Below are 12309 nucleotides of genomic sequence, written 5' to 3' on the forward strand. Positions count from 1 at the left end.
AACACAGGGCATAAGGCCGGAAGGGAACACACCCAGGACGGGACACCAGTCCGCCGCAAGGCACCCCACACGGGACTCGAACCCCAGACCCACCAGAGAGCAGGACCTGGTCCAACCCACTGTGCCACCGTGCCCCTCAATACATACAGTATATACATTATACATGTATATGTTCCTTCTGTTGATGTGATGCAGTCATTGTATTTTTCTCTAAGATGCACGTCACTTTAGAGAAAATTATCTGCTAAATGAATACATGTAAATGGGTCAAAATTCCAATGAAAGAGTTGCAAGTAGAGAGGGGTGCGGTGGCGCAGTGGCGCAGTGGGTTGGACCGCAGTCCTGCTCTCCGGTGGGTCTGGGGTTCGAGTCCCGCTTGGGGTGCCTTGCAGCGGACTGGTGTCCCGTCCTGGGTGTGTCCCCTTCCCCCTCTGGCCTTACGCCCTGTGTTGCCGGGTAGGCTCTGGTTCCCTGTGACCCCGTAAGGGACAAGCGGTTCTGAAAATGTGTGTGTGTGAGTTGCAAGTATTATAGTAGCTAAAAGATCAAAAGTGTCAGTAAAAGGTAACTGGCTCAAGGCTTAGGAAAGACTGTCTTAATACTCAACTATCAGGAATATGAAATAAAGCAATGAATAATAAAAAAAAATAAATAAGCAATAAACTTGTTTCTTTTGTACTTAAATATAAATGCATGGTGGGGGGGTGCGGTGGTGCAGCAGGTTTGGCCGGGTCCCGTTCTCTGATGGGTCTGGGGTTTGCGTCCTGTTTGGGGTGCCTTACAATGGACTGGTGTCCTGTGTTGGGTGTGTCCCCTCCCCCTACAGCCTTGTGCCCTGTGTTGCTGGATTAGGCTCTGGCTTGCCATGACCCCACTTGGGACAAGCAATTTCAGAAAGTGTGTGTAAATGCATAAGTGAGAGTGTGTTGGCTGAAGGATTCTCATCTGCATTTTTGTAGGAGACCTAGAGAAGACCCAGACATGTAGAGACTGACTGTTGCCAAAATTAGACACAAAAGGCAAAGTTTTCTATAGCCAAATCAATTTGTATGCACTCATAGCCTGAAACAATCACATTTCTGCCCTGTTCCGGTGCATGCCTCCTGTAGCACCAGCACTTACACGTCTGAAAAACAAGTGAAAAGAAAATTGGATATGCATTGACACAGAAGCTTTTTTGTCCTATCTCAGGATATGGCTGCGTTTAAACTGATCTTCGAACATTTATATTTGTCTGCAGAACACCACTTGGTGTGCCAGCACCCCAGTTTGACTTACCTTACATTTACATTACATTGATTCAGTTAGCAGATGCTTTTCTTCAAAGTGGGGAACAGCCTGTAGCATAGTAGACCAACTGCCTTTAGACCCAAAGGTTGCAGGTTTGAGCCTCACCTCTGGCTGTAGTACCCTTGAGTAAGGTACTTACCCTCAATTGCTCCAGTAAAATTACCCAGCTCTATAAATGGGTAAATAATTGTAACTTTAACATTGTAAGTTGCTTTGGAGAAAAGTGTCAGCTAAATGAATAAATGTAAACTGATGTACATCTCAGCAAAAATACAATTTGTGCATTACATTAAGAGAAAGAGACTCAGCTGCAAACATGTGATTCTCAAGCAAACCTAGTTTGTTACTTGATGCACCGATGTTCATCGCTCAAGTAGGTGCATAAAACGCAGGATAGATGAATCCCAATAACCTTCTCATAATTTTTTTTTTTTAAAGAAGGTACACAAACATTCATATACAATGCAGGAGTAGCAGCTGTGTAAAGGCTTATTTGGGTATGATCATAAAGTTATTGCCACGCCCACACCTCCGGGCCAACACGGAACACCTGGGACGCAACGCAGACTACAGCATAAAAGGCTGCGTCAGACCACCGGCTGATGCGGAACCTTGATCTGCCTCCTCGTTAGCAACCTTCTCTAGCCATTTCCTGTTCCCGAACGCCTTCCCCGAACCAGTCCCTTGTTCCCCCGATCTACTGCCTCTTTCTGATCATCGACCTCTTGCCTGTGTACTGACCTCGCCTTTTGGATCCTCCCTGTTACGACGTTCGCACCTCAAAAACCCTTTGCCCGTCCTCTGACCTCCTCTCTTGGATTTCCCCGAAGACACCACCACGATTACTGCTCTGCACTTGGGTCCGCCGCTTCCTTCAGACCTAACCATGACAGTTATAGTGCATGGGCGGTTACACCATACATGAGCTGGACGGATCTTGGGCGAAGTGAGTCCGGAAAAAGTGAGTTTTCACACCCTTCTTGAATGTAGACAGAGTTTCAGCAGTTCTGAGAGAGAGGGGAAGGTCATTCCACCGCAACGGAGCCAGAACCGAGAACCTCTGTGCTTTACTTTTCGTGCACAGGACTACCAAGCAAACAGACGCAGACCAGCGAAGGGGTCTGTTTGGGGTGTAGTTGTTGATCAAATTGTGTAAATAGCTGGGAGCAGTTCTATTTATGCATTTGTAAACAATAACCAGGGTCTTGAACTTGATCCGGGCAGCTATAGGAAGCCAGTGCAGAGAAATGAGTAGAGGAGATACATGGGAACACTTTGGCAAATCATTCACAACTCGTGCAGCAGCATTCTGTATCAGCTGTAGAGGTTTGATGGGAGTAGCAGGAAGACCACACGGGAGAGTTGCAGTAGTCCAGACGGGATGTCACCATAGCCTGGGCAAGTAGTTGGACATAGTCAGTTGTGAGGTTGGGATGGATTCTATGAATATTATGCAGGATGTATCTGCAGGGCCGGGTTGTGGCTTTGATGTGCTGAGAGAAAGACAGACTTCAGTCAATCTTCACTCCCAGACTCTTAGCCGAGGAGGTAGGCAAAATTAGTGAGTTGTCCAGTTTGATCGATACATCGTGACAGGAGGACAGGCCAGCTGGGAGGTGAAGAATCTCTGTTCTGGAGTGGTAGAGTTGGAGGTGGTGATCAGAGATCCATGCAGAGATGTCCAACAGGCAGGCAGTAATGCGTGTGGAAATGTCTGATGTTCCAGGTGGAAAGGAAAGGAAGAGCTGGGTATCATCAGCATAGCAGTGATATTTGAATCCATGGGAGGTTATGACCAGGCCGAGGGAGGAGGTGTAGATTGAGAAGAAAAGAGGACACAGTACCGAGCCCTGTGGGACACTGGTTGAGAGAGGCAGAGGAGAAGAACAAGAGCTCTTCCAGACCACTTGATAGATTCTGTCAGATAGGTAGGACTCCAACCATCTTAGTGCCTCTCCTTTGATCCCAAGCTGACTAAAAGAGGAGTGTAGAATCCAGTGGTTAACAGTGTCAAATGCTGCAGACAGATCGAAGAAGATGAGGACAGAGGAGAGGGAGGCAGCTCCAGCAGATTGGAGAGCATCAGACACTGCCAGAAGCGTCATCTCAGTGGAGTGACCAACTTTGAAACCAGACTGATATCCATCGAGGAGGTCGTTCCGGGTGAGGAAATCAGACAGTTGATCACAGACCGCCTGCTCTAGAGTTTTGGACAGGAAGGAGAGGAGGGGGACCAGTCAGTCTGTAGTTTTGGAACAAAATGGGATCCAGGGAGGGTACCTTAACATAGCATGTATTAATTCAGCACATGCTTTTCTCCAAAGCAACATACAAGCAATTTTTGAAATACAGTCAGCTCATCTGAAGTCACTGTTGAACTAAACCAGCATACATTACATGGGTAGCTGCATATAGAATTAGTAGAGAGATAATAGTATTTCTAAAAGAGAAAATGGTAATAATATTACATCAGTAGCAACATAGAGAACTGACAAGCAGTATAAAGGTATTTGTGACAAATGATGTGATGTAAATTTATGTAGTGGATAGGAGATCTGGAGACAAGAGAATCTGAAAGAGATGTGATTTGAGACCCTTCTTTAAATTTACACAAATTTTTGGTAAGTACCTTGTTTGAGAATGCTACAGGAAGAGGTGAGATTCAAACCTAGGACCTTTGGGTCCAAAAGCAGGAGCACTAACCACTACACCACCAGCTGCCCAAAAAAATACAGAAAAGCTGGTACAAAAATGTATGACTTTGTCACTGCTATTTTTGAAATGAGGTATAGGGGAGTGGCGCAGTGGGTTGGACCGGGTCCTGCTCTCTGGTGGGTCTGGGGTTTGAGTCCTGCTTGGGGTGCCTTGCAACGGACTGGCGTCCCGTCCTGGGTGTGTCCCCCCCAGCCTTGTGCTCTGTGTTGCTGGGTAGGCTCCGGTTCCCTGCGACCTGGAATAGGACAAGCAGTTCCGAAAATGTGTGTGTATGTATGTATGGGGAGAGCGGTGTGGCGCGCAGCGCCGTGGGTTTAGATGGGGCGAAGAAGGATGAGGAGGCAGCGTTCATAACGAACGGTTTATTTGAACACCAGCACAAGGAAAATAATGCTCTCGGGCCGAGGACCCCTTTTTCTCCAGGACCTGTGCTTATAACTAGCCTACCTTAGCACCCCTAAGCTCTTTACAACACAAGAGGAGACATGGTCACCCTACTATTTTCCCCTTAAGTGCCCCCAGTGGTTACACACATTTAACATTATTTCCCATAATGCAACTATCTACATTTAAACAGTAACGCGGGTCGTTACAACGGGGTAAGATGAGTCTTTTACTTATCTTGTCCTCTAGGCAAGGAAAATTGAGAAAGAAGTAAAGTAAAAACATCTCCTTATATTTCAGGATGTCTGCTATCAACCAAAATTAGAAGAATGCATCTATGGCAAACGGCCTTGGAAATACGACTTGTCAAAAAAAGTGATCATGTGTCTTGATTTGCCCCAGGTTAAGGGTAAGTTGATCCAAGTCATTGGGTAAGTTGAGCCATCTAGGGGTAAATTGACCATCAGACTTTTTAAGTTTAAACTTGAACATGATTTAATTAACAAGCAGTTTCACAGCTTTGAACTTGTGAAAACAAACCACCAGAGCTTAACAAACAAACAGACATGCCACAGTTAGAGCTTCAAGACCACTGCACAACAAAAACAACTATTCAACATTCCATTTATCAAGGTTAGAATTAAATATGAATTGGTGCTTCCTCCTTGCATTCCTCCAGCCTTTTGAGGTCGAGGGAGCTTCATCAGCGCTCAGTGGGAAAGACACCTCATTGTTTTCTTTGAATGCAACGGTGGGTTTCTCACTGCTAGTGCTGCCCCGGATTCTTCTCAGAAATCTTGCACTCACTTCATCAAACTCAAGGCTCTCCACCAAGCCAATGTAATGGTAGATCCTGCATTTGGTCACAAAACTGACTATTACAAAGTCACCAATTGACAGATCTGAGATGTCAGGTTCACCTCTGTCATCCTTAGAGCTCTCATACTCAGAAGTGTCATCAAGGGGGATAGGAACATCACTGTCCTCAGAGCTGCTGTACACTGAATTTTTTCTTCTTTGGTTTCCTCTTGAGCTTTTCTTGTTCTTTTTTCCCCTTTATTTTTCCTTTCTTGTTGTGAAGTATGGGGTGGAAATGTTAGCCTGACAATACCTTTTGTTTATGTCATATCCAGTGCCCTCAGTGAAATGTGTGTCTCGTGGTTATCGAGGATTAGCAGCACGGGCTGGTCAGAGGAGCACTTGGTGTGTTGAACAAGATGTTCAAAAAACTGAACAAAGGTGTCTTCATTGAACCAGCCAGATCTGGTGGAGGTGCCAGCTGATCCTGGAGGTGCTGCTGTAATGACGCGGTCTGTGTATCGAACCGTTGGGAAGATAAACATGGGAGGGACTGCATTCCCAATTGCACTGACTGCACAGACCAGCCACAAGCTCTCCTCTTTCAGCAGATGTAATGGCTCCCACTTGCTTCTTTCCTTTATCTGCCACTACCTGCTTTGGTGTCTGCAGTGTTGTCACACCTGTTTCATCCACATTATAAATCATGTTTTGGGGAATTAAGTTGAACCATCAGCTCAATTTGCCCCAAAGCATTTAGTTCACTTTGCCCCAGAGCCACCATTTTGTAGAAAAATCCAAAGTGTAGCAATTCAGGCCAATCTTAAACTAAGTTATCCATGTGGATTTAGACACTAGTAAATCAGCAATATGGATAATACATTGTTTCAGACCTGGATAAATTTCCTTTAAAATAGTACACATTACACCTGGCATGCAGAAAATTTACTTTGACTTGCAAAAAAAATAAAAAATTTTGGTGTCAAGAAATGCTTTCTGCTTCCCCCATGGGCTTCAGTCCATTACAGACAGATAAAAGCGATCCAAGCTTCCTAAATTTATGGTCACATGACAGCAAATGTGACAGTTGCCTAGATACAGGGGGTGGGTCAACTTACCCACTGGCTCTTCTTACCCTTCTCCTCTACTTTACAAAAGCTGTGTAACTATTAAGAATTAGATCTTAAAATATCGCTTGGCCAAGCCAGAAATGTCAACTTCCCTGGAAGGCATATTCTTAATTAAATGTGCTCTGTAGGACCAGCTGTACTGTATGTATTATTAACTACACTCTCAGATTGCCACATTATCTACTAATGAGCTGTCAGACAACGGGCAAAACAGTCCATCCTCTTATTACCAATGTATTAAGACGCTTGAGGTACCAAATAGATGTAAGACATTTTTGTGAACCACACGTGGGAGTTAGTAAGTCACACGGTAGCTTTGTTTTTGCAGATTAATATTATTGTAACTACTCGCGTCACTGTGAGTTTGGGCGGGAAAACGGGTTCATCGTAAACAGCTGTATTGTGGGAAAATTGGAGGACAGTATTCAACCATTGTGAGGACTTAAGGGGAATGTAAGGGGCTGACTGTTTGGGGGTGAGGGCGCTAAGCAGACTGGGAAGGGGTCTTCAAAGAAGGAGTAATATTTCTTTGGTGTAAAAGTGTTCTTATAAATATTTGTTATGAGCGCTGTATGTATGTTTTTGCGCGCCACATTATATTTTCTGAGTTACTTTGAAAAAAAATGGTATGAAATAACACGCAAATACAAGTGCGTGTAAGTTCAAGTATCTCTTAAGCGTAGCGTTTTCGGGATAGGCAGGTCGGCATTAATCATCTATTTGATTGGTTAATAAAACGGTTAGGATAAATTAAATCAAAGCTCGGAAGTGGCGTCACTTCCTGTGATGGTGGAGCGGGAGCGGACCGGTTATGTGAAAATTGTTCCAATTGCAGTATGTGGATTCTACCAGCAGGTGTCGCAATAACAAAGGAAATGCAAAGATTTGTGACAACCGTGTGAATGTCATTCAGCATCAAGTGTGATAAAAAATAAAGGGATCTCTTAATTTGGATGACTTTCTATGATATTGCATATTTTCCACAAGTATTCATGACCTAATATTCTACTAGAAGCCGAAAATGAATGAAGTGTTCTCATTATCCCCAGAGATGTGTTTCAGTAAAAGCAAGACATCACACACACACATTTTCAGAACCGCTTGTCCCATAGGGGGTCACGGGGAACCGGAGCCTACCCGGTAACACAGGGCGCAAGGCCGGAGGGGGAGGGGACACACCCAGGACGGGACGCCAGTCCATCGCAAGGCACCCCAAGCGGGACCCGAACCGCAGACCCACTGGAGAGCAGGACCCGGTCCAACCCACTGCGCCACCGCACCCCCCATAGCAAGACATCAACAAAAACTAATTCTGTCAAACCAAAATCTCTAATGTCAAGGTGAGATTAGTTTTTCAGATATAATACCAATGCATTTATCTTAGTTGGAAACCTGTGAAAATCTGCAGGTTCCTAATACCTGTAACACTACAAAGTAAGATGTTATTTCTAAATAGGAACTCTAGGAAAAGAACCATATCACACCTATTTTTAGCCAGCAATCACAATACAGCTCATTAAGCTCACCCAGGTGTTATAGCTGTCCTGTCTTTCTTACCTGTTCAGTCCCTCTAATGTCAAACCCTGCTGTCTAGACAAGGCCTTTGTCTGGCATTTCACCAGTCGTGCTCAATAATTAAAAGCTCGACAGGATGCCACAATAAACAGCCCAGATACAGTACATCCAAAAAAGTAATAACAACCAATCCATCACTATAAGGGGTGTCAGACTTAGAGTGACAAGTGCAAATAAAATATTTAATTTCATTGAGATGGTGGTGCGGTGGTGCAGTGGGTTGGACCGGGTCCTGCTCTCCGGTGGGTCTGGGGTTCGAGTCTCGCTTGGGGTGCCTTGCGATGGACTGGCATCCCGTCCTGGGTGTGTCTCCTCCAGCCTTGCACCCTGGGTTAGGCTCCGTGACCCCAAATGGGACAAGCGGTTCAGACAATGTGTGTATGTGCCATATAGTGATCTGCCTAAACCAACTGCAAGAATTCTCAGTATCACAGCTTGTGCCAAAGTTACACTGATGCCACAGCTGTTTAACTGCACAGTGACTCTAATTGTTAGTGACTATATTTATTTAGCAGATGCTTTTCTCCAAAGCGACTTCCAACGAACTTAATATAAATGTAGTCACTGCACACCACCTTATGGGCTGCCTCCACTCCTCCACTTCTGATTAGGGTTTGATCATACTGATCCCATGAAGCAACTCATAAATGGACGACATGACTCAGTAAATAACGAGAGAATGAGCAGAATAACGGAAAAGTTAATGCAAGCTGCAAGCAACATGAGTCATTTTCAAGCAAGCACAATGTATTTGCAGTCTAGGGCTATACCTTCTACTGTTGGTTACTGAGGGCTTCCGGTGTCTGGTGTGTCATATGGGTGGTGATGCTCCCAGCAGAGACCACACAACACTCCGCATGTTCATTTTGAAAGACCTGAGCCCTTCAGCCGTGCCCTTTGTAGAAACCCAAGATTCTGCGACAACAAAGTACGAAAAACTAAGCGTGAAAGTCTAGCATTGGATGGAATTGCAGTAGGTCCATAAGAGAGATGCGTAACCTTTGATCTTTTTCAAAGTTCATACCATTTACACATTTAAACACAGACTCCTACGTGTGACTGCACGGGTATGCATGGGAAACATTATTTTTCACTTATGAAAATTGTGTAGTAATAGAAAAATACAGTGTGCGCTGGTAATGTAATCCCTCTGGTGCCACACAAGTCAAGAGGACAATGAATGTATCCATGAACCATGAGGCTCCCAGACTGTGCGATCTTTTCCATCAAATATTGCATTGGCAGAGAGACAAGGGGTCGAACCTGCACAGTGGATATTATTAATAAAAAGGCTGCTTGTTCACGTTATTGGCGACTTTCGTTCAGCATCCTACAAACTGACATAAGATAAGTTAGACGAGCTTCTTCGTCTTGTGGTGGGGAAAAAAAAAACGCCCTGTGTGTTTGAGTTTGTTATGTTATGTTCCGGTGCAGCAAAACGGCACAAAGTACTGAAAAGTTTTCACTGCAAAACAGCAAGTTAAGGCATAACTTTCTAATCAATGAAGCAGTTGTTTTTGTTGTTGTCCGCCAGCTGGGAAATCCAGATGAACTTTTTTTCAATAGATCGCTTTTATGGTCGTGTGTCCCACTTTAACTGTTCCCCGCGTCGCTCATGTCACGAACGCTGCGGCGCGTGGCCGGAACTCTCGAACGGGGCGCTCTGTATTCCTGGAGGGACCCGTTCTCGCTGTTGCGCTTGTCCAAGAAACATGAAAGAAATGAAAGACCTTGCCTGTAATTAAGAATCGACTGAGAACAAACCGGAGAAAGGGGGGACTTTCCACCACGAATACACGAGGTAAGAGGGCGAGCTGCCCGTCCGGGCGTGCATTAATGCAAGGGGAAAGGGAGGCCGTTGACAGCGGAGAGCTGTTTTCCTCCTCTAGCTAGCAGTGTCCACTTGGACAATAGATGCTAAGGCTAGTAGCGCGCCAAACCAAACGACGGACGGAGCGCAGTCCGATGCCAGTGTTACGAAACCAGTCAGTCAGTGTCTCCTCGAACGGGCGCTCGTCTTGTGGGTGAAAAGCAGAATTACAAACGGTTGCGAAAGGGGCTGAACCGTGAACGACAGAAGTGTTTCAGCCGGGGCGCTTGAGCGGTGCTGCTAACTTGCTCTGTTCTCGTGTTGATCTCGACAACAACAAGACATGATGGTCTCGCTGCTGACGCGCGCCGGCGAGCCGCCGTGTCGCGGTGGACTCGAGCTGTTCGCGCGGCTCTCGCGCTGCTCTCGCGCTGGACAAACTCTCGTCCCAGCTCCGTTTCCCGCGTTGTGGCTGAGAGAGGCGTTTTGTCGGACTAACGCTCGATAACCGCTTCAAGCGGCACTTTTTTTCCTCAGTATTTTCTAAGCCTCGGGTGACATTTTGAGCCGGCGACGTTCGTCACCAGCTGTTGTTGGGTGTCTTTAGGATTGAAGCTGCAAAACCCTGTGGTTGTATGTCTACAACAAGTGTTTCTGGAGTCCCCGCGCCGCGGAATAACGGTAAGAGTGTATAGCCCATTGGGGCGACACGGTGGCACAGCGAGTAGCGCTGTCGTCTCACGGCGCCTGGGACGCTGGGTGGTGCGAGTGAACGTGGGTTCGATCCCCGCCGTGTGAAGTTTGCATGCTCTCCCCGTGTGTGCGTGGGTTTCCCCCGGGTGCTCCGGTTTCCTCCCACACTGTCCAAAGACATGATGCTGTTCAGGTTCCCCCATGTGTGAGTGGCACAGAGAGAGTGTGTGTCACTGATGTAGATGAGTGAGAAAAGTATCTGCTAAGTAAGTGTATAAATGTATCCCACGGTGGTGTTTCTTCAAAGAAAGTCAAAGGTACACTTAATCTCAGTGGACACATATTTAAATGGACCATTTTTGCCGTTCACATGAATAGATTAGGGGATTCCAGTTTTTGTACAAACTAAGGCGTTTTATGGAGTTCCATGGTTTCATAGTTCATCACTCAAGTTCTGAAATGTCTATGGTGTAAATGAAAAATCATTGTTAGTGCTCAAGGCATGGATTCATCATCTGAATTTTGTTAGGTTGAGTCTGTCCTGCTTCAGTGAAGTACCCTTGATCACAGTAGTGACCCTAAAATGTAAAAAAAAAAAAAAAAAAAAAAAAGTCATTTAGTAGGAGTATTGTGTTTTACAGACATCCTAGATTGCATTGGATGAAGGCAAAGATTTCAAGATTGTCACCACCATCTTCAATGTACCATATGACACACTGATGCAGGGATAGCTGGTAATGTAGTGGTTAGAGCTACTGCCTCTGGATCCAAAGGTTGCAGGTTTGAGCAAGGTGCTCATCGAAATTGCTCCAGTAAAAATTACCTAGCTGTATAAATAGGTGAATACCTGTAAGCTTGTAATAACTGTAAGCTTAATTTTGTAAGTTGCTTTGGAGAAAAGTGTCAGCTAAATTAATAAATGTATCATTATTATAATGCCCAAACAGCTATGCACTAAGACCTCTTCTGAGACCCTTTCTGTTGCTTTGTGTCTCTGGGGGTCAAAGGGACATCGCATCTGTCTTCCAGTTGAGACAGGTAAACTGTTTTTTGTGAGCATGTGCTGTAGGATTTAGCAATATCTCCTTGTAATCTGATGGTCCCTGGTTTGAATTCCGCTCCTACTGTAGTACCCTTGGTCAAAGTCTAAACCATTAATTCATACAATGAGAATTCTTTCCTTTATAACTGGGTCAAAAAGAAAGAATCATGTAAGAAAGTTATAATAATCAAAGCATAATCATATATAGAAAATTTCAGTGTTTTCCCTATAAATCCGTTATAGAGAAAACACTGGACTCTTATACTGCCGTAAAACTACGTGCTTGTGGGATGTCCAGTTTTTTTTATTTCACTGTAGATCTTGACCCTGAGTAGACTTCAAATCAGACTTGTAAATAGGATTATGTTTTGCTCTGTTTCAAACACCTCTATGTTCTCCTTAGTGTTATGTTCATAAGACCCTGTTATTATGTTTGTGCCAGAATGTATTTTAAGACACTGTAGTATTATGGCAGTGTAAAGATCACAGCAAGTCAAAATAGGAAACTGTGCAAACAACTACAAGGTCATTGTCTGACCCAGGAATCTGTTTGCTAATTAAACTAAGTTACATGAAGACAAAGCTACTCATAGTTCCTGCATTTTGTTTTATGCCATCATTCAAATCATTGATATAATATAATGATCATTGGATTCACAGCTGATGCCTTAGAACAAAGTTGGTGTTTGGCTCATGCTGTTGCAATAGTGACTTCCTTTGCCAAGCTGTTACATAATCTAATTATTCTATGGTAACTGCCAAACCAACTGGTACTACTTTGTGACTGATGAGCCCATAGTTTAATATGTGATTACTGGCTGTCCATCAACATACATTCTGGTGTACAAAGCTATATGCAGTCTAATATTTTT

General features: G+C 44.6%; 1 protein-coding gene across 2 annotated transcripts in view; it reads left to right on the forward strand.

The window, feature by feature from the left end:
* Positions 1–9584: 9584 nt before the first annotated feature.
* Positions 9585–12309, forward strand: part of rad54l2 (RAD54 like 2) — a 53198-nt gene continuing 50473 nt past the window's right edge. The window contains exon 1 of one of the 2 annotated variants that reach the window (XM_018737776.2): positions 9585–9693. The gene's annotated coding sequence lies outside the window, so the exon portion shown is untranslated. Of the gene's footprint in view, positions 9694–10141; positions 10384–12309 lie in introns of those variants that run through there. The other variant, XM_018737777.2, reaches the window with a different exon arrangement.

Source organism: Scleropages formosus, chromosome 2 (assembly GCF_900964775.1).
Source record: "Scleropages formosus chromosome 2, fSclFor1.1, whole genome shotgun sequence".
NCBI lineage: Eukaryota > Metazoa > Chordata > Actinopteri > Osteoglossiformes > Osteoglossidae > Scleropages > Scleropages formosus.